Below are 22,677 nucleotides of genomic sequence, written 5' to 3' on the forward strand. Positions count from 1 at the left end.
TTTTATTTCGTTCTGGATAACTCAGAAGGAGCCTGTTCGAGGGCGCTGCTTTATGGTCCAGGTGGGAGTGCAGTCATGTGGTATTCTACACATTTAGCGGGGTTTATTTATCAGTCGGAAAAAATTTAGTACATAATTAGTACGTTGCTGAAAATACCGCAGTTAGATGTGCCTTGGCTGTGCCATCAAATGCCTCATTGATACTTGGATAATTAGGATAGTACATCTCGAGTTAGATAACTAATTACAATTACCTAATAAAATCTCAGTAACAAAAAATTACTGGCAGCTACTCCACCGTACTGTAAACAATATGCGCTAGGTTTTCTTTGAGTAATGCATTGCTCTTTTTTATATCTTGGTGCATGATAATTAACTGGGACACCCTGCATATATTTATGACCTTTGCATGCAACTAATGATGTTTCCATCCCTAATAAATGTTGTAAATTATTAGAAATGTGTTTTCTTTCTTCATGAGTCGTTACCATTACTTACTGCATAGAGAAGCAATACTGAAACACATATCATTCACTTGCATTTCACACGCCATTGATAAAAGATTCTGCCGAAGGAATCACTGAAGTCTAGGTTTTTTTCATGGTCAAAAAAGCACACAAAGCAATTTGAAGCATGGTGAACATACAGCAACATATTCATTCTCTAGGCATAGGCTATCAATGCCTTTATAGATAATTTTTAATTGATTACCTCCATCTCTTTCAAATATATGATAAACTTAGTCCTGTGTGTAATTGAAATATATTATGTATGTGTGTGGTGCTCACAGTGGAAATTTAAAACAATGTTGAAGTGAGAAAATACTGATGAGGCAGCCGCCGCTAGTGCTTCTGATGCGCGTGTCCCCCTATTGTCAGGATTTGCAGAAATCAAGCGAAAGTATGAATTAAAGCCATGCACGTGCGCGCCAACAATAATACAGTAAGCTATTAGCCCCAGCAAAATTCCAAGTGAAAAGGTCAAGGAAAGTCAAAAGAAACCTCAAATGATGTGGGTGACAAAGCTCTATTAATGACACTTTAGGTGTGTGTGTGTGTGTGTAGGGGAGGGGGGGGGGCTTGGCATCGGCCAGGGGGGTTGACCCCCTCCCCCTTCCAGAAAACTCCGAAGGGGGCTCGGGCCCCGGAGCCCCCCCGTAGTCAGCGCCTGTGGCCTTTAACATATTTTTTTTTCAAGAAAACGCCCTCTTTAGCCTGTTGTCATGCTTTCAACTAGCCAGATAATGACAGTACAGGCTGCTCTTACCATAAACACATTCTTGCACACAACATAACTCTGTTTTCATGGTTGGCAGCGCAAAGGTGGTGGCTCTTCTACCGAGTTTCATCATTCTTATTGGAAGAGCAAGTTGGGTGTGACATTAGAGTACATGTGTAGCTGCTGGCTGGAACACTTGCATTGTTACTATAGTAGGAACGTAGAACTGTCAGATGCTAGCATGCATTTGCATTCCGTCTCCTCGAGTAAAGCAGCATGAACAGCTATAGTAGGCAGTCTACCATTCCTGGCCATTTTTCACAACAAACACTTATTACAATACACTCTTCAAGCGTACAATAATATATGTATTACAGTATCAGACTATCTATCCTATGAAAGAATTTAATTCCAAGTGACTTCCAGTACCTATGTTACCTAATTCCAAACCAGTGATCTCGAGAACAAAACTCCTGCAACTTTACGAAAATGAATTCACGAAAAAGAAGCCTTGCATGAATAAAAAGTAGTCCCTATTAAGCTATAAAGCCAGATCTGCACACATGCTAGCACACTAAATCAATATCAGCAAAGTCCTACTCATTAAGGCCACAGTTCATTTTGCTTTGTTTTTTCTTTGCATTATTTTCCTACTCAGTTCACTACCATTAGGAATGGGTCCAGACCGGATGAGGCAGCTGAACTCACAATAAGCCAAGCCTTCATTTTACAGAAGCCGGAGCACCTACCAAATGTTCAACTGCACTTACTTTTGTAGGGTTCAAAAATAGACAAATTCTCATTGGCAATATCAAGTACTTAAGAGGAAGTTTTAGCTCGAGTGCTCCTATCTAAATACATGTAAAAGGAGAATTCGTTTTTCTCGGCAACCACTGCAGCAAATTTGACGAGGTTTGTTGCATTTAAAAGAAACTTAAAATCTAGTGACTGTTGGTTTCGAATTTTCGAGTTAGATTGTCAATTTTTTATTAAAAATTGGCAAAAATCGAAAATTTTCAGAAAACGAAACTATGAAGTTTACAACTCTGTAACTTAACCACTAAACATTATAATGGAATTCTGTGAATTGCATCTAATAGTACATCTAAAGCGGACAAAATTGACATGTTACACATGAATATAAAAAAATTTCATCATAGGGAAATACAACTTTTGCAAAACCGTTATAACCAACGTAATAAATTCACGTAATATGTAAAATGACATATCGGATTTGTCCGCTTTGAATGATCTAATGGATGCCATTTACAGAACCGCGATATCATTTCTTGATGCAGAGCTATGAATTTGTAAACTTCGTGCTTCTATTTTTTTCAAATGGTCAAATATTTGAAAGTCGTTTTAAGAAAATTCAAGCCCTAAATCGAAATTCCGCTTCCAACAGTCACTAGAATTTAACTTTCTCTTTCAAATGCGACAAATTTCATCAAAATAGGTCCAGGGGTTATCTCATAAAAACGTTTTTGCGTTTTACATGTATTTGAATAGGCCGCGTCGGAGTTGGGCCCGAGCTAAAGCTTCCTCTTAAAAGGCAATCTATAGAAATTAAAGTGTGCCATGTGGAGCAAGAGGACACTCCAGCCTAAACCTACCATAACATGTGAATGATTTTCTGACAAGTTTTGGTGAATGTCCGCAGGAAACTTGCCACAATACACTGATCACTCCATTAAAAGCACATGAGCACTTGCCCTAAAAAGATTGTGGGATTTAACATTCCGAAACTGCACATTGGGTTATGAGAGATGCTGTAGTACAAGGCTCTGGTTTAATTTTGACGACCTGAGTTTCTTCAATGTGCACCCAAAGCATCGTACACAAGTGTGTTTGCATACTGCCTCCACCAGAATGCTGCTGCCGTGGTTGGGTATGGAAACTGCAACCTCAAGTTCAGTGGCACAATGCCATAGCAACTGAACCACTGCAGCTAGTACACACACTAGCTCTGCTGCCACCATGATGCTAAATGACTTTGCCACTTTTTCACTGTACTTTGGTTTAAGGCAACTTTTAGCAGAATGCCAAGGTATATAAGATTGTGAATTCTGCCATTGAATTATTGTGATGGGAGTGTCTCAAGCCACTTGTAGGATCTTTTTATTCTCTTGTCCCTGTCCCATCATCTCAATGATGAAAAGCTGATTCGCTAATGCAGAAAAAAACAAAAACAAATCTTACAAACTATGTGCTTCAAAACAGAGATGCCCTTCAGTTCCCTATGTACATTAAGATGGGCATCCTTTACAGCAGTGGTGGCGTAGTGAAACTTGTCATGCGACTGATCTATTTCTCGCAAAATAGAATTCCAGTGACCTACAGAGCTATGTCCTGACCAAATCTATAGCAAATGGTGTAACAAAAATGAACACCAAAAAAATGTTAACCTTGCATATATTGTGGTTTCTATGTGGACAAACTTAGGGTATATGGTTATACTACTACGAAGGAAGCTGTTATTTTAGAAGTTCAAATACCCGAGATAGCTTGCAAATGGTGAAACTAGTTCTGTACAGTTCACCTAAATTTATCACACCCTTTTAATAAGCCCCAAGCGCTTCTAAGTAATCTAAACTGCCAGGTGGAGCCCTTTACTCTATTCACCAAGTTATGCTTCTATAAGCTGCCATAAGCTTTCTTGCAGAGCCTTGTTCAAAACTAGAGCTGAAATGCTACCATCAAATGCATGTGAACAATTTACTATCCCCAGTGCACTATTCTTGGAAGTAGCAGGCCTTAGCTTACCATTGTATATCGTAGTGAACATTGCTTTCATACATCTTTTTCTTTTTAATGATGTCATAATTTATTTCCTGCTGCTTATTCTGTTTGTTCATTCACTTATTTTGGACCGTACATGGCACTCACCCCGTGAAGCAGAACAAAAGGGGAGTTATCATTATTAGCCTTCTGATGGGGCCGTGGTATGACGGGGTGTTAGAGCAGCATTCAACTAGCAATAAGAAAAAAGATAAAGAAACATCAGACATGGCATTTTAAGTATGCCGGTGCGACTGTTATGCATAAATTCCTTGATAAAGTTTTACTTGGCACTTTGTGACAAACATCTGACTGCATAAAGCACATCAACAAATCCTACTACACTCCACACATGTTCCAAGATATGTGTGGCAGGGCTTCTGAATGGCTGGTTTTATACATGTGCTTTTCACAGAGTACAAATCAGGATTCTGTCAATTTTTGCTGCATGCACACATCACATACGTTTCGACTTGAAATCGCTCACTTATTGGCAAGATTTATAGTGCCTAAAGTGCAGTATGAGGTACCTAAAATTTACTTATTTGGTGCCTAAAGAACCAGCCTCTAATCATGACAAAACAAAAAGAAAACAGCATTTCATAGTTCAAAATAATAATAGAGTGATAAAATATTTGCTTTAATTCAAAGCCAGGGTACTTTGCGCAGATTATAAAGCGAGAGTGAAAAGTGAGGAATTAAAAACTAGATGAGTAAGCAAACAGAGATATATTAAACTATGGCAAATAAAAGAAGAAAGCCCAAAGAAGTCACAATATTCTCGATAAACTGTTAAAATTGGATACAGACTGACTAAAACTAAGGTGAAAGATGTTAGAAGCAAAGACAACATGAAACTCAAAGAAATCAAGCTCGTAATAAGGCCCATCTTTTACACCTTCCTCCTCTTTATGAGTTCACTAACAATCTTCAGTGCTTTTTTAAATATGGAATACTCTCTGAAACTTTTATAAGGTAAAGCCCTATCTTGATGAAGCACCTGCTCTGGCACTCTCTCCAGAGCAAGCACCAATGCAAACAAATGAAGGATGGTTGAAAATGAACTTCAAGTGAACCTAGTAATTAACTGTGCCTTCTATATTTTCCATAGTTCATTTAAATCCTTGAGTAATCAATGTATCATTGTAATCGAATCAGCCCCAATTTACAGTGCTGGTGAAGACATTCATATTAGAAACACAATTAACACAATGCCAATCAAAATGGCTTTGTCAAAGGGATTAGACTTTTCGGCTTCCACACGGAAGCCTTGCTCACGTACTTGCCAACTAGCAGTGATCAAGACACTGCTTAGCAAGGGTCATCATGCCATAAAAGAATGATGAAAAGGGGGAAGTAATATCATAAAAAGCAAGAAAAAGAAGGAGGATAAAACAGACAACAGCTCAGCAACTGAACTGCAAAACAAACAACCTAAACTACAACTCGGAAATAAAAAATTCTACTAGCTGAGAATGTGAATCACAAACAGTGCAGAAAAATTCGCACAGAAATTATGATTATGTACCATCAACAATGTACCAAGAATGCAAGAAAAAGTGGCAAGGAAGATTCTTGTTATAAATGCAATTGCAAGCAGTTTAACATACATCATCGGATGTTACAGCCAAGAGGTGCAGCATCCTGTTTTAGTTAACGTAACAAACATCCTGCTCTACTTAAACATATCGCTTGCATTTGATGATGCTGGGTAAGCTGTACGCAGTGGCTAGCCAACTAGTAGTTATGCATCTGTTTCCATTGGATGCCATACATGCTTAGTGGCTCACTGACACTGACCCATGTTGACTCCAGAGTTCTTGAAGTACAGTGTCAAAGCTTTACTGGACTGCTTGCTATTCCCACAGATAAATGAGAAACTTAGCAAAAGGTAATAACATGTATAATGACATGTCACGTACTTACTTTTTCATGGCACATATATTAGTTGCATAATCAACAGTTATAATTGAAAGTCTTATTTAGGAGAAGCAAGTGCATATAATGAGCATTCCTTATATTTGCACATAATAATGTTGTACTTGGCAGTTAACATTTTAGTGCAGCTCTAAAACAAAGAAAAAGCCATCATTTTCATTCTTAGAACAGCAACGATCGAACTCATTTGATCAATAAAACCAAGCTATGGGGTTTCACATCCTGAAGCCACAATCTGGCCATGAGAGATGCCATTAAGCAGGAGGCACCGGATTAATTTTGACCACATAGCTCTTTAACCTCTTAGAGAGTGAAGACCACCTCTAAAACTGGACTTAAAGGTACATACTTGAAGGTATGTGATGCCAGAACATCCGAGAATTAGTTCCCAACCCTTTACTGCACCAAGGTGAAATTTATTGTCTTTGTTCTAAAAATCTAAGAAGAGCCTCTAGTGCAAAAAATGCTGTTGTATCCATGCATATTCTCCCTGCACGTCTTTTGCTTAGAAGGCAAACCACGTCAAATCTAATGGCAGCTTGTAGAAAAGTTGGTAGAGCAAAGGTGACTGCGATTTGTGCACCCAAATGAATGCAGTCGAGTAAGTTTCTTGGAGTGTTCAGTCTCACTGAAAACTGTGCACAGGGCATTCCTTTGTAAGTGAGAGGTGGTGACACACAGACATGCTTTTGTTACACAAGTACACAACTTGAGATCTTGGATATTACTCATTTAAAGGTCCCATGATGATTGAGGACCTCAGACCAAGTATGTAATGAAGTTCGAATAACTCAGACCTCAGTTAAACACAATTAACATAAATGTGTGCCAGTCGCAGAAATAGCTCCCTGAAGTGCTCCCAGATGTACACTATCAGTAAAGGCTATTGAAAGTGTACATGTTTAAAACATATGTCAAGATAGACACACACATCGAAAGACAAACATCCATGCTCTAACACATACATAAAAGACCTTTCAAATATAAATGTTTCGACTGTTCTGACGCCCAAGCATTTGTGAAATTATATGCAGCTCTACTTTTCACCCTTTTGCCCTCTGTCTTTTGGTCGAATTAATTTGAAAGGGAATGTCAAACCATAAACATTGTACCTGAAATTCAAATGTGCCTATAATGAATGCTCAGCGGTTGTGCATCACTGTAACTGCCCACACAGAGTTTAAACTGACATTGTATGAACCAGGGTATGAACATGTATGATATACTATTTATTTGATGTGTCATATAAGCATGTTTTGACATCAATTACATCAAAAACAGATTTAAGCAGGATAATACTGTTTTGTGTTATCATTTCTGTACATCCTGTTTATTATTCAATTATGGTTAACCTTCCTAATAAAGGGAAAGCAGAGGTGATCTCGCCAGTTACAAAAGCATTTGCAAAACTCTCCTGTGAGATACGAACCAAAACTAGAAGGCACATCTGTGTTTCTACTCACCAATGGGAAAGCCGAAATTGCGCACTTTGTGCTCACTTGCATGGGTATCTATCAGTGCTGGGCAGTAAGATATATGCAACCTAGATGCTATCGTAGATATACTTTAGGTGTCTTGTATCTCTATCATGATACCTCTGGCATAAGGTATATCAGTATCTGTGTTTCCAATATATGAAAGGTGTCATGTATCTTAAGATACCTGATACTGCTATCACAACGTAACTGTAGGGAACTATAAAAGTTGGCTGAACTCTGCTTCTGAAGCTAACACTGCTGACACTAAGCAACCTGAATTTCCACAGGCACTGAATATTCAATTCTCTCAACTTAACAGGTAAGTTGACAATGCCTCTTGCTTAAATGTCATACCTACAAGTGGTGCCACCTGCATTGAGTTTCTACGTATTCATAGCAATTGTGTGATACAGAACTACCTTTCTATTTTACTTACATTTCTCGCTTTTTTAGCTCACCCTTAAATTTCTTCTTGTTGTAATTCACTAGGTAGTTGGAGCTATCAGAGGCAGCAGTGTGAATAGCAGCGGTATGCTGCGACACTTTGTGCCACTACAATACGTATGAGGCATTTTTGGGCTGCACAAGTTTTCTCGTAGAAGAAAAATCATAAAATGGTTACACATTAATGAATATGCCACTAATGAATGCTTTACACTAGCAGATTAGTAGAATATGAATGGTCATCGCGGCTTTATGTGCACTCAGTATACACAATCTGTCACGAAAAATGTTGCTACCAGCGTTGTAGCTACTGTACATCCGTCCGGTGATCAGGTATTGCTTAAACAGTAATATGTTTATGGACAAGGTGAAACGCCACAGCGGCAATTGCACCATCATGCAGAGGCCTCTTATTGAAGTTCTTGTAATTAGATGGCGACCAGCTATAGCTGGTTCGCAATTTGAGCAGCGACTCCCATCAATTACAAATGAGAATTAAAAACCACTGAAAGCACAGCTCATAAAGACCTTCCATGTTATGTAGCTAAAGCAACCCCAATAAAATGTTTCTGAATGAAAATAATATTCTTTGAGCAAGAACGAAAAAAATTTTGAGATACTAAGATGTTTCATTCAAAACAAGGTTGGTTGGAGTTAAGGAATTTGCAAGCAGACATTTTTGGCATAGGCACTTGCTGTTGCACTAAAGAGATCTATAATAAGAAATTTGCCAATGTATCAAAGTATCTTAAGATACAAATGGAAAGTATTGTATCGGATACAATAATTGTGGTGGTATCTTGTATCTGTATCTCAAATACTTGTTTCCCGAGTAACTTGTATCGTATCACGGTACATTTGCTAAGTATCTTTGCCCAGCCCTGGTAGCTATGCACGTTGCAACCGTTACAGAAATTTGCGCTTCTTTTTTTCGCTTTTCTGGGGTTTTACGTGCCGAAACCACGATTTGGTTATGAGACACGCCGTAGTGAAGGACTCCGGATTAATTTTGACCATCAGGGGCCCCAATGCACGGGACAAGGGCGTTTTCGCATTTCTCCCCATCGGAATGCGAGCGCCGTGGCCGGGATTTGATCCCGCGACCTCGTGCTTAGCAGTGAAACACCATAGCCGTTAAGCCACCTCGGCGGATGTGAAAAGGCATCACTTACGCTTCGATTGTAATAAGCTTTCCACCTATAATAATTACATAAATGAGCGCAGTAAACGGTCGCCCAGAGGATAAGTCCAAGATATAACTCGGCCGGAAATTGTATAATTTAAAAATTCCAATAATATTCAAAGTTGTTGAAATGCTGCCTTCAGTGTGACCTGTCAAACAGCGCGTAGAAACAGCCTCGTATCAGGTCGGGCACTCGTCACCAGGATCAGCAAATCCGAACTTTTGGATACCGCACCCGCACATGAAGCACACCACATGACAGGTAGAATACGCACAAGGGCCTACCAAAACGTAGGCGGTCGTCAGACATCGCAAAGCAAAGCGAAAGCCACACCGACACGTTAGTTCTATACATTCAAACACAAGCATCATTTCGGATGTGCGCGGCTATCGATCCGGTCACGAAAAAGTAACAAAAACAACCCTAAGGCCATGGTGCATGAAGTTCGTCTACACGTTGCGTTCTGTGGACAAGAGTGGACCCTCAGATAACGACGTCCGCTCGAGCTTTGCTCAGGATCTCCATTTCTTGGACTCGGGTACATGACGAACAAGCGCAACTTATCTCTTCGGACTTGCCACAATCGCCACTGAAGAGTATTCCGTATGCACAAGGGCTATAGTTAACAGTATACTCACAGCCGACTCCATCGGAACACCTCCACACGCTGTTTCTGTTCGTCTATCACGGCTGGCCTGTCACAGGCGATATTGGTGAAACGGTGAAACCGTGTCGATGATAACGCGGCCACCCCCCTTTTTCGCTCGAGCTACGCACGATTACGCTCGGCCGTAACAAACGCATAGCGCGGACGGAATCGTACGCCGGCCAGCTGGATAAGGATCATGCTACGCCCTCTGCTCAGAGCTCGGTCGCTCAGTCGTCAGTCAGGTGTTCGACGCTTTGAGTGAAACCAGAACCAAACAGCATAGAAGAAGGCAGAAGCATAATACTCGCTAGCGCGCCATGCGGCCAAATATGACGTCTCTAAAGTTAACGATATCATAAATTTTAGCTTAGTTCGCTATGACTTCAGTTCAAACGTGCTTGAATTACCAGGTTTTATAGGTTGCAATAATTCTGAAGCGATAACTAACACCTAAAAATTTGTAGTTTACTTTATAACACTGCAATGGTAAACACCCATAAAAATTTTTTGTCAATTTCACCATAAATTTTAAATATTTTACGTTGTGTATAATTGCCTGTCATACGTAAGAGGAATAATATAACAGGAACACACAATGCGTTCTTGAGCATGGCTCCGAAACCGAAACTAAGTTTAGTAAGAGCAGACGATGCTACTTGCTCGCGTTTACAAGATCCGACAATCAAATGAGGCAATATTTCGTCACTCGTGGCTAATGGCCTGCACACTTTCGGCAAAATAGTGACAATTATGGGTGTTGCTGTTACCAGATTTTCTTGTGCAACTATTATTCAGCTGGTTTATAACCTTCAATGGGCTGGGTGAGTGAGTAAACACTATTGAAAATAAATAAAATAAGGCACGGTGGTTACATTTGCCAGAAAGATCGTGACAGGCGTGGCACAGTCCTTCTTAAAAGCGCGCTTCTCTGTTTAACTGAACATAGTAAGCATCCCGTACCACCTCCATTTTAGCGTGGCACTCAAAGCAGGCAGCGATGGCATCCTTATCGTTCTTGAAACGAAAGGCGGAGATGAGTCTGTGGCCGAGAGGTTTTGGCGAGGGCGCATTCGTAGCAGCAATTGACAGAGATCGCGCGACCGACCACGGCCGACTACCTGGCCACAAAATAAAGAACATCTGGCTGTCACCACGTCGAAATGGCTCGCGATTGATGCCCTTCGTGCCTTCTCGCCCCTAATTCACCACCTAAAATAAGCGTCCGCAGGCGTACAGTTCCTGCGCCACTGATTAGTCCTGTAGATTTGCGACTGCAGTCGCGCGGCTGAAAAAACTTCACCGGCAATTACGATACTCCCTAATGCGAATTTCGAGAACAGCTGAGGTGTTTTAAATTCGCGGTATATTATCGCAAATGATTTTATTCAGAAGGACAAGGTGCTCTCGGCGACGGCACTGAGCCACTGCTCGGGCAGCTCGTTTAACAGCAGCGGTAGACAAATCATTTCCACCGGTTGCGTCGCTCAGTGTTCAGAAAGAAAGCGTCAACACGGGAAGCGTGGCTCGTGCGGTGCGCATTCTCTAGCGGCGGCGGGGGCGGCGGCGCCGCAGGCGAAATAGCGCATGCGTAGTGGGTCTGAAACCCACGCCAGCGCTTTGTTTCCAAGCTGGCCGCCTGCCTGGTCGTCCCTAATGCCCCTAAATTAATCGTGCCGGCACTCCGCGTTCCTCCTCACCCCATTTCGCCGTATACCCTCCTCCGCTTTCCGCCTGGTTGCGCTGCACCCTCCTCTCCGCTTTCCTCCTCGGGTCTTTCATCCCCCCCCGCTGCGCTCCGCGTTTCCTTTCATCTTTCGCTGTGCTCGCATGGTGCTCGTTCGGATCGTTACGCCTAGACCGACGCTCGGCCGCATGAACAGGCGCCAGACCTGCGCCATGCTGCGCTCTAAAATCTAGCAGCTGTTGCGACGCTATTTCTCAGATTTAGCGTTAGCGTTGTTGCGTTCTCCAGAGTAGCGTACCCCACCGCTGCCGAGTTGTTGCTCGGCAGCGGTGGGGTGCCATGGTAGACCATGGCGACCAGGCAGGGACGAGACGATTTCTAGTGCGAAACTTGCACTGTTTATTCAATGGTTGGTGAAGGATAAGAAGAAGAGAATGAATTAATTGAAAAAGTACATGGGGGGGGGGGACTTAAATAGGCCCATTAAAATCGTAGGGGGGATCTTGCTCATGTCAACGTCACGTGACATGCACTTGGTCCCCATCAGGACTTTGCGGCTGCTCCTTCTCTCCTGGCCGAGGTTGCACGTCCCCGTTGTTGCTTTGCGGCTGCTCCCCCTTTCCTACGCGGCGTTGCACTTGCTTGCCCCTGCTGGCGGCAACCCGCAGGTCCGGGATGGGCGGCTGTTCCTTTCTTCTAGGCGACGTTGGTTCGCGGAAAGGGTCGTCCCCTAGAGTTGTACAGTTCGTGGAAAGGGACCCTTGGTCACACGCACAAAGGGGCCTGTCACCACTGCGGGGCGCCTGCCAAACCGGCAACCACTAGAGACAATCATAGCGAATTAGGAATCCACCCTCCGTTTCGGTTGAGCAAGGTCTTTCGAGCATCCTTTTTGCCCGGGGTGTTACTCGCCAACCGTAACACAGCCAAGCGACTGACCCAAAACAGTTGCGTTTCGACCAGGGAGGTTAAATGGACTCTAAAGTGAAAAATGATTTCTTCTGCGTCAGTAAATTACCGTTCTAAAACCCCAAAAACACCGCTCTTACAACGATAAGACGTTTGGTAAGCCAGAAAAAGCGCAAGAACGAAATACGGGTGGCGAAGCCTACTTAAGTTCCCGCACCTGACTGTGACGTCTTGGATTTTGATGGCATCTTCTAGGGCCTACGAATTATACATAGCCGTACAAATTATTTACACTGGCTTCCAAAGGAACCAAATATTAAACATGGCAAGTTTCGGGAACCTTTATTCAGCCACGCTGACGTACCGGCGCTGGGGTTTCGGCGCGAAATTCAAATACTGATACTTGGACCTTCATTTGCTCATCTAATAATCAAACTATTTTTTTTAAATGACTGCCTGCAGGGTTCTCAAACAATGCTTCATTAGTCTAAACTGATTTATTCTTTCGCTTTAGCGTTCCTTTAAAGAAAAACTGCTGCAGTGGAGGGAGCTCCCGTCAAATGAAGCCGAAGCCGTCGCGTCGCCATCTTGCGGGGGGCGAAAGCACGCCAGTCGCCGCAGCTTATGTATTTCGGGTCGTCGTTTTTTGCCGTGCGCGGTGCTGCGCGAATTCCAAAATGTGCTAGCCCACTCGGGTGTTTTTAGGAAAGTTGACGTACAAGCAGTTGACATGTTAGCGTTATCCTTCTCATCTAAATAAGGTTGCAGATTAGCGTCGCCTTGCTCTAGAATAAAGGAAAATTTTATATTTCAGGCTAAAAGGAAACGGCTGCCACCAAAGTTCCGAGACCCTCCGTGTAATGAGGATGCTAAGGCATCGGCAACGCCTGATGATAATGAGGATAATAATGAATACACTTATGTTCCTTGCGTGGACTATTTCTGATGCTACATTTCCATTTTTCAATTGCTTTTTGGTCTGACAGCTTTCATGATTGATAAATTTCTACACTGCATTAAATAAGGTTAATAAACGCTAATTACGGCGCTAATTTTTTTCTGATCGGCATATTCATGCCGATAAAATGGGAAAATGCCCGGATATACGGATATCTGTGATCCGTAGACCTCCAATATGGCTCGTCTCATAGCCCGCAATGTTGCATTAGCACTTGAAAATCTGTTAAGCAATTAAAAACCGCTGGAAAAGCGAACAAAGTCCGCGAACTGCGCTGCGAATTTCTTGGCAGGCCGATTGTTGCTCCCCGCAAGATGGCCGCTGCCGGCTTCACCCGAGCCCATAGGCAGGTATAGGCGACTTCCACTCCAGCAGTTTTTCTTTAACCTCCTTGATTTCGACCAAAGCGACTATTTGAGACAGATACCGGTCGCGCAACCTCCGCTAGTCGCCAGTGTTAATGAAGCGGTGAGTGGGCGTGGCCGGCTTCCAGACCTTTGCGAATCGCCCACTGTCGTTCGTACAGGCTGCGAATTCTGCAACAGTTACTAACACAACTGCTTCAAGGTAAAATAAGTGTTATAGGAATCCCGTGCGCCAACTAACAAGCGTCCGCGCATTAAAGCCGATTTATGCACTTGTCGACCACAGCAGCATGCTTTAAATGCAAGAGTTCAAGGAGAGAAAAAAATGTTCTGATTTTTCCTTGAATCTGCCCAAGCCTGGTCAGAGACGTTTGATGCTCTCTCCATCTTTCTCGCCTTGCTGTATGTTTGCAAGTTGTACATTACGGTCTCCTTCTCCACGATGCTAGAGCGTTCTCGCACCCTACTCATTTGACACTTATTTGTTCAACAGGCGATAGACGACTTGTGGATACTATATACGAAATGCGGCGCGTAACTCAGGCGATGTGTTGACGTTGTTGAATGCTACTGCCAAGGAGTCAAGGCACTTGTAAAAAGTTTGTCACACTTCACAATAAGCGACCTTGTGAGGAGACGCCCGCTCGAATCGTTTTCTTCTACACCTGCAGCCGGCGTATTGGAACTCTTCCTGCGCGTGCAGCCGCCAACTTCTTTAATATCAGCTACCGTAATAATATCCGCGAACTAGCGCCTTATACGGCGATGTCGAGATCAAAGCGGACCCGAGTCACAGCGTCGTCTGAAAAGGTCCGTGTCTGCATCGCCGCAAGGCGCTGACGCGCTGATATTATTGATGTGCGGCTGCACGTGCATTTGGCCAGGAAGATTGTTAAGACGCAGTGAGCGTTAGTAAATGAACGGCTGACCATGATTCGGTATCAAACTTGTGTCTTTTGAAATCAGTGCTCAGCCGATTGCATCACCAGGCTGTGCCCGCATGCGCTAATGGCCAGGATCAAATGCCTCGCGACGCTGCGTGTGATGTGCGCGCCGAATTATGAGCAGTGGTAACAAATGCAGCGCCTAGTGTGTACTCTATGACAAATGGGGCGCTGTGGCCGAGGTGAGTGGCAGCGCATGCGAAAACAAACTCGCCCCAAGGACGACGCAGTGATGAGAACGACCGTGGTGGCGGGATTTACGTCATCTGGGTATTTCAAGAATACAAGATGGCTACAGCCTGTACCAGCAGAGCTGTGCGACTGTCCACATTGTATGTCTCCGTCCTGTTTTGCGTGCTCGCACATCGCCACTCACAGGACCACGCACGCTTCGACGGAACTTTGTGCCAAATATACACTTCATGGCCTTGTTGCTCACAGTCAAGCCGCAGTAGCTGCTGCTGGAACAAGGAACCTAATTCCAGGCGCTTGCCCAGGTCGTCGACCACGCTGTTGAAGACGTCCAATAATATTGAGAGTTCCCTGTCTGGGAAACTATGAACATTTCAGGGTCCCAGAAGTATAGAAAACAGACGCCCCCCCCCCCCTTCTTTTTTATTATTTCGTCTCTGGCTTATACTATGTAAATAAATCGTTAAGTTCTGCCAAATTGAGTCTCGTCCCTGCCCGATTTCTCCCCTCCGCACGCTCGAGCCCAGTCTTCTGAAGTCGGCTAACAGCTTTGTATAACACATTGTCGCAGTTCACAATGATTATTATTTCTGGATTAGCAGTTCGAGGATTGGACTATAGCAAATCAAGTCCGAATCACAAATGATCCTTCAAGTTATCCAGTTTCACCGCCTTGACTAACGGAACTGTAGGTCGGGGCTCCACGTCTGACCATAGCGGGTGCATGCCAGTAGTAGTTCTCAAACAGTTTTGAAGAAAAAAAAAGTGATTATAAGTTAAGTAGATTTGGGCGAGTTGGTAGCATTACGTGAAGGCAGATTTTGGGCACAAATTGGAATCGTAGACAGGAGACTTGGCGAACAAATGATCAATATGGATGAAAACGGACGGAACAGAGTCTGGTGCTTGAAAAGGCCCCTCACCAGGACCCAGCAGAAATTTTGGTTCTATACTATAAATTGTAAAAAAAAAAAAATCATCCAGGCAGCGTTCTACAGGAATAATTTTTCAAAATATTTCAGCAATAACCAATGTAGAAGCAATTAAATTGTTGCGAGACGATGGTACGAGGAGGTCAGCTACCCTTCCCGAAACAGAGGCTTCCTCCCTTTACCACGACTACTGCCCACAAAGACATTCTCCCGAAAAATATAGAACAATGTGGGCTAAAACATTCTCCGAGAATTACGATACTCCATAATGCGAAATTTGAGCGCAGCTCTATATGTATTTTCATTTCGCAGTATATTTGCTGGCGCGGATGATCTGTCTCATGCGGCACGTTGCAAATGTAGCGAAGTGATGACACGGAGGGACGTTGTTTCCACAACTCGCCCGTCTAGGGCGGGGCTTCTGAGCCACCACCTTCAGTGACGTCACAGATCACGTACGCGGCAGTTAATTTTTTTTCTGCTGTTGACTGTTTGTAATTTCTTCTAGGTGGCGTTGTTTAAAGCCTCTCGAGAAATGCAGGGAAGTAAAAAAGAGTAGGCAAAATGAAATGACGAACAAATAGCGCAAATAGCGACCGGCATAGAGGAAGCAATAGAGAAACATCCCACGGAAAAGTGGGATTATAATCAGTTAGAACTACTCATTATACAAAAATAAAAGTAAAAGGAGTGAACCGCTGGAGAGGAAAGAGGAAGCCACGAAGTTGGTGGAATAAGGAAATTAGGGAAGCCATCGAACAAAGACGGTTGGCATCACGGGAACACGGAGAAGCAAAGAGGGTGCAGTCATCTGAAGAGGAAATAAGCCAAAAATGGGAATCTTATCGACAAAAGAAACAAGTGCAGGTCCTCGTCCAGGCTAAAATAAAGCAGTCCTCTGATCGCTGGCTGGCTGAAGTTCGCGATGCAACTAAAGGGGGGTCAAGAAAATTCTGGAACCATATAAGCTGACTGGGTAAAGCGAATCACAGAAAGTAGGAACAGATTCACGATGCCGAGGGAAAATGTTTAGAGGTAGATGACGCTGTGAACTACATTGGTTCAGTTTCTAGCTGAGTCATTTAGGAAAGACGATAGGGTAATCGCCCCAAATGAGGGAGCAATACAGGATAGCACAATATAAAACAGCTTATAACTGACCAATCTTAACCGGAAAAAGGCGGAAGCAAATGTTCCAAATTGCACGTCCGCAGGGATAGACGAAATTCCAATCAAGTTAATTAATGAACTTGGCCCAAGAAGCAAGGAAACTCTGATAAAAGCATTGGAGGCAGTCATAACAAATAAGCAAATTCCACACAGCTGGAAACAGAGTAAAATGAATTTGATTTATAAAGGGAAAGGCGATAAGACGAACATAAAATCCTTCCGACCAATTACGGTAACATCAGTTATATATAGGTTGGCGATGCAGGCGGTGAAATTAAAAATGCAGTCATGGGTAGAACGTAATAGAATACTCGGAAAACTTCAGAACGGGTTCAGAAGTGGTAGGCGCTTAGATAATAGCCTGTTCGTGCTTACCCAGTGCATATAAACAGCTAAGGCGGAAAATATACCTCTGTATTTAGCCTTCCTGGACATAAGCAGTGCATACGACAACGTGAACAGGGAACTCCTGTGGAAGATATTAAAAGATGAAGGTATCGGTCATGAGGTAATTGATTTCTTACAGGAAATATATCGAGAAAATAATGTTGAACTAACATGGGAAGTAATTAAGAGTACGACAACTGTCGAGGTACACATAGGATTAAGGCAAGGTTGTCCTCTATCACCGCTGCTGTTCATGCTTTAAATGATAAGTATGGAAAGAAGGCTACAAGGAAGCAATCTAGGGTATAATCTGTCGCACAGATAAGGCGGCAAAGTTGTTGAGCAACGACTACCGGGTTTAATGTATGCGGACGATATTGTACTGTTAGCAGATAGCCAGGAAGATTTGCAAACTCTGGTTAATTATTGTGGAAACGAAGGAGACAGTTTAGGTTTCAGTTTTAGCGCAGTTAAGTCCGGTGGGATGTTTTCCAACGATACAACTGATCAGGAGCTTACAATACAAGGCCATGAAATACCCCGAGTGGCCGAATACAAATATCTCGGGATATGGATAAACAAAGGGCAGATGTGCACGGAAAAGCACGAACAGTCTCTCACAGCAAAAAGGCGAAGAGATTCCGGGATAATGAAACATAGGGCATTGTGGGGGTGCAACAGGTATGAAGTACTGAGAGGTATTTGGAAGGAACAATGGTGCCGGGGCTTACTTTCGGGAATGCGGTCCTGTGCTTAAGAGCAGAAGTTCAGTCGAGACTAGAAGTAAATCAGAGAGCTGTGGGAAGATTAGCACTAGGTTCCCATGGAAAACCACAAACGAGGCAGTGCAGGGGGTATGGGCTGGGCACCGTTCGAAGCACGGGAAGCTCAGAGTAAAATCCTATACGAAAAACGCCTGAGGAAATTGGACGATAACAGGTGGGCAGCTAAGGTATTTAAATACCTATACAGAAAGAGCATTGACTCACTATGGCGGAAAAGAACTAGGAAGCTAACCAGTAAGTATATACCAGACACGAGGACGGAGAAAGACAGAGCATTAAACGACAGGTTAAAAACACGGAAGGTATAAATTGGATAAATTCAATGGAAAAGAAGTATAGTGTTGAACTATATCGATACTGGAAACAGCAGATCAGGAAGGAAGCGTCTTATAACGCAAGAGGCAGTGCCTTACTCTTTGAAGCTAGATCAGGATGCCTTAGAATGCGGAGCTATGAAAAGAAAGTTAACGAAGAAGATCCATGTACTGTGTGTGGAAAATCTGAAGAAACAATAGAACACCTCATACTAAAATGTGGTGGTATCCATCCCGATGTCGATGCGGGCACAGCCACGCTTCCTGGGGCCCTAGGGTTTAGAGACACCACATGTAAATAAATATGCGGTGGAAATTAGCAAAAAGCGATTGGGAGATTGGTGGCTCAAAAGCAGAGAGGTGACATAAGGTTAAAAGTGTATAGGAAGACTTATTTAAAGAAAATGGCGAATTTTAAAAACTTCCAACACAATTAAACAAAAATTAAAAGCTGAGCATGGTGGCAACTGCCATTACCCCGTTTAAAAGGGGACGCTTCTACCATCCATCCATCCATCCATCCATCCATCCATCCATCCATCTATCCATCCATCAGATTCTCCCCTTCTTCGTTCCTGCGTCAGACGCTTCGGGAACAGACAAGCACGTATTTTTTTTTACAGCGAAGTTGTATATGGGGCCTATCCGATTCATCCGTCCGTCTGTCGCCTGTACGCCGAAAACTACTCCGGCGCAACCCCATGCTCATACGCGAAAAAAGAGGCGTGTGATTGGCTACGTCAGTAGGGACGTCGTTGCACTCTGTCGGAACCGAGCGCGTACGCAGCAGTTTCTTAACGGCTCCGAAATGCGTAGGCCACGCGTCATACGTAGGAAGGCAGCTTTCGATCAGCAACGCCGCAAGCAGAACCGGGAACGAACTCGTCTGCGCTGTACCGATGCTGCAGCCCGGGCACAAGAACAGGCTCGTGCAGCCGAGCGCAAGCAGCAACTGCGTAGCGAGGATCCGGCAGTTTACCAAGCCGTCGTTTAATGAACCGTCGGGATTAACAAAGTGATAATTAAACACCGGGCCGCACGTTTCAGCTTCGCTGGTTAACCATATGTACGGAGTGCTTGGGCGGTGAGTTTTTTATTTGTACTTACCATCAGATGAGGCGAAGTACCAAGTTTTAATTACCCCGCCGCGATACCCGAAACAGGCGCCCATACCTAGAAGACACTTGCGTGAATTCATTTGGTGTAGAACGATCGTACTGCTTTTATTATTATTCTTGTGCGCGGCTGCTAAAGAACTTCGGCCTGTATTCATATTGTTGTGTCATGGTTAAATGCATCCCTCTGTAGTCCTCACATTTAATTATTATGTCAGTTCCCACGTGTACTCGATGTGCCATGCAACGATTGGTTCATCGTCCACGCGGAGTCGGCAGATCTCTGTACCAGTAATTAATTTTCCAAAGTTAGCCCAGCTGTAGCGTTAAAAAATAAAAGTTGATTAAATGATCACATGTCGTCGATTTACCCGTCGAGACAGAAGCATGCATTCACTTTAGATAAGAATGTGATATTCCTTCGTTTCTATAGCACGAAGATTATAATTGATAAGTGAACAAATTTACAGCGCTCTACGCGGTATCATTATCACTAACTGTGTCCAAATTATTCGCGCTGTCCACACAAGCAGGCACAGCGAGTCACGCACAGCAAGTGCGAGAGTTGAACCTCTAAAACACCGGCGTTCACGACCTTCAGGCTTCATTAGCGGCTACTTCAGGCTATTTTCATTAGCGATTGAGGTCAATCCAAAATCAAACGTTTAGATCGTATTTGGGATAAGGACGGTCAAAGACAATTATGCGAATGAAAGTGACTCTGTAGCAGCGCTCCGTCCGAATTTAGGTCTATCTGGATCGAGGTAGTCCGCAATCGAAAGTGCCCCCTTGACAGCGGTATGAATCACCCTCACCGATTAGTGCTCTCGCCAAGCTTTCTTCGTGACGAACGAACCGCGAATTGCACGTTGGCAGCAGCCAGTGATGGTTCCAGCTGTTTCAGCTCATCGTTCGATTTTAAGCAGCCAGACCAAATGTCATCGTCATGTTTGGAGTCCTGCAAGTGTCTTGTTAGAACGGGTGCCTGAACAATATCGCTCGTTGTAGACACGTCAGTGCCTACAGCAAACCGCAAGTGAGTGAACAGAACGTGCGACTTTATTGGCAGACGACAAGCAGTGTATATACATTCTCGTGCATAAGCAAAAATAAAATTTCCATGTTGAGATAGGCTAGAATCATTGACGCGAGCTCGTAAACGGCTCACCGTCGTCGTCGCACATGGCGGTCTGATAAAGAGCGACAACCAGCAGCGCAAGCAGATTGGACAGTGTCCCACCTGTTTACACCGACAGTCGCCGTTAAAGATGAGTAACTTGCATTGCGAAGCAATCGGGTGACGCAGGCATCTGCTGCCGCAACCAACACAGCAAGATGGCCTATCCGCCATTTTAGTGTTAACTCCTTTCCAACCTGCACGTTTCTCTCGGGGGCCGCTAATGTCTGGCTCGCATTTGGGGCCCCACTGCCCCACTTTGTCTCAATATGGACAAATCGGTTTCGTGGGCATCACCTTCGGCAGCCACTTTTGCGGGCCTTTCCACCCATGTGGCCATCAGCCTCATACATGTCGGACCATGTAAGTACGCATTCTGGTCTCAGAATGCGTACTTACCGTACGCATTTGCGTACCATAAGCAAATTGGCCACAGGCACAATTTGCTTATGGCTGCAGCAGGAAAGGACGAACGAGGAGCACGAATCATGGTGCGTGTAAATTGGGAGTTATGTCGCTGTGTAGACTACAGGAACAAATGCTTACCTCAAGAGACTGCTTCCCAGTGCAACGGACCATGCCGCCACATCCGAGAAACGTAACGCGGCGACCGTAACCAAGTGACATAACAGCGAAATGAAACGGAAATCAATCACCCATAAGTTTCAGACAATACATTATACATTGGCCAAGATCCATATGACAACAGTGAGCATTCATGTACACGTGTCGCTTACGGTACATTAAGACGCCCACCTCCAGGCATAGTGCTTGCCTTAGTCGCACGTGGGGGTCTGGTAACGAGCGACAACCAACAGTGCAAACATATTGGACAGAGCGGCCCACCTGTTTGAACCGACAGTTGCCGTTGAAGATGAGCAACTTCCCCTGCGAAGCAATCGGGTGACGAAGGCATCTGCTGTCGCTGCCAACACTACGACATGGACTACTCGGCATTTTAGTGTTAACTCCTTTCCAGCCTGAACGTTTCTTCTCTTTCGGGGGCCGCTAATGTATGGTTCGCACTTGGTGCCCTACTTTGTCTCAATATGGACAAATTGGTTTCGCGGGCATCACCTTCGGCAGCCATTTTTGCTGGCCTGTCCACCCATGTGGCAATCAACTTCATACACGTCGGACCATGTAAGCACGTATCTGGTCTCTGTTCTCACCAAATCGCGGCCGAGGAAGCCCACAAGCACAATTTGCCCATGGCTGCAGCAGGAAAGAACAAACGGGGAGCACCAGTTATGGTGCGTGTATACTGGGAGTCTATGTCGCTGTGCGGACTGCAGGAACAGGTGCTTACCTCGAAAGACTGCTTCCCAATGCAACTGACCAGGCCTCCACATCCGAGAAACGTAACACGGCGACCGCGATCAAGTGGGGCAGTGAAACCGGATTCTGCAATCAATCACTTCAGTGTAGCTTGCGCAAAGACCCAGGCTATGAGAACAGCATTCTGGGCAAGTTGGTAATCCACTACTCAAGTATTATTGTGCAACAAAAAAGACACGGACGTAAGCGAAGAAGAACACACACCAAGCGCAATGGTGCGTGTTCTCTCACGTCCGTGTATATTTTGTTGCGCAATAATACTTGACACCCAGGCTATCTAGCAAGAAGAGCAATCCTGAACGAGACGAGGAATTAAATATGGGAATGAGAAAGCTTGCATTCAAGAAAGAGGACACTCTACGTTACAAGCACTGAAAGCAAGAAACATTAAGAAAAGGTAAATGCTACATAGCATACGATGCAAAGGTTAATGCAAGAGGCACGCCGATGCCGCATCAGCTATTTGAGGAGAGGAATTGCACGTGGCAACGTGCACTAGAAAATACTGCCACATATATGTTATGCTACTAGACAGTGACTAGTATGAAGTATGAGCGAAGAATCGGTTGACCTTTATGTTTGGAATAAAGAAGAATGATCTCTAACAAGACTGGGCAATGAAAAGGCTTGAATTCATAAAAAAATTACCCTTGGCACAAATAGAAGTTGACATGGCAAGGAAGCTGATTAAGGAAGGGCAAACTGACGGAACTCTTTT

General features: G+C 43.9%; 1 protein-coding gene across 4 annotated transcripts in view; it reads right to left on the minus strand.

Moving 5' to 3' along the window:
- Positions 1-9,926, minus strand: part of Piezo (piezo type mechanosensitive ion channel component) — a 242,465-nt gene extending 232,539 nt beyond the window's left edge. For 3 of the 4 annotated variants that reach the window (XM_075698593.1, XM_075698600.1, XM_075698578.1), the window contains exon 1: positions 9,679-9,926. The gene's annotated coding sequence lies outside the window, so the exon portion shown is untranslated. Of the gene's footprint in view, positions 1-4,104; positions 4,190-9,678 lie in introns of all 4 variants that reach the window. The other variant, XM_075698585.1, reaches the window with a different exon arrangement.
- Positions 9,927-22,677: the final 12,751 nt, after the last annotated feature.

This window comes from Dermacentor variabilis, chromosome 1 (genome assembly GCF_050947875.1).
Source record: "Dermacentor variabilis isolate Ectoservices chromosome 1, ASM5094787v1, whole genome shotgun sequence".
Lineage (NCBI taxonomy): Eukaryota > Metazoa > Arthropoda > Arachnida > Ixodida > Ixodidae > Dermacentor > Dermacentor variabilis.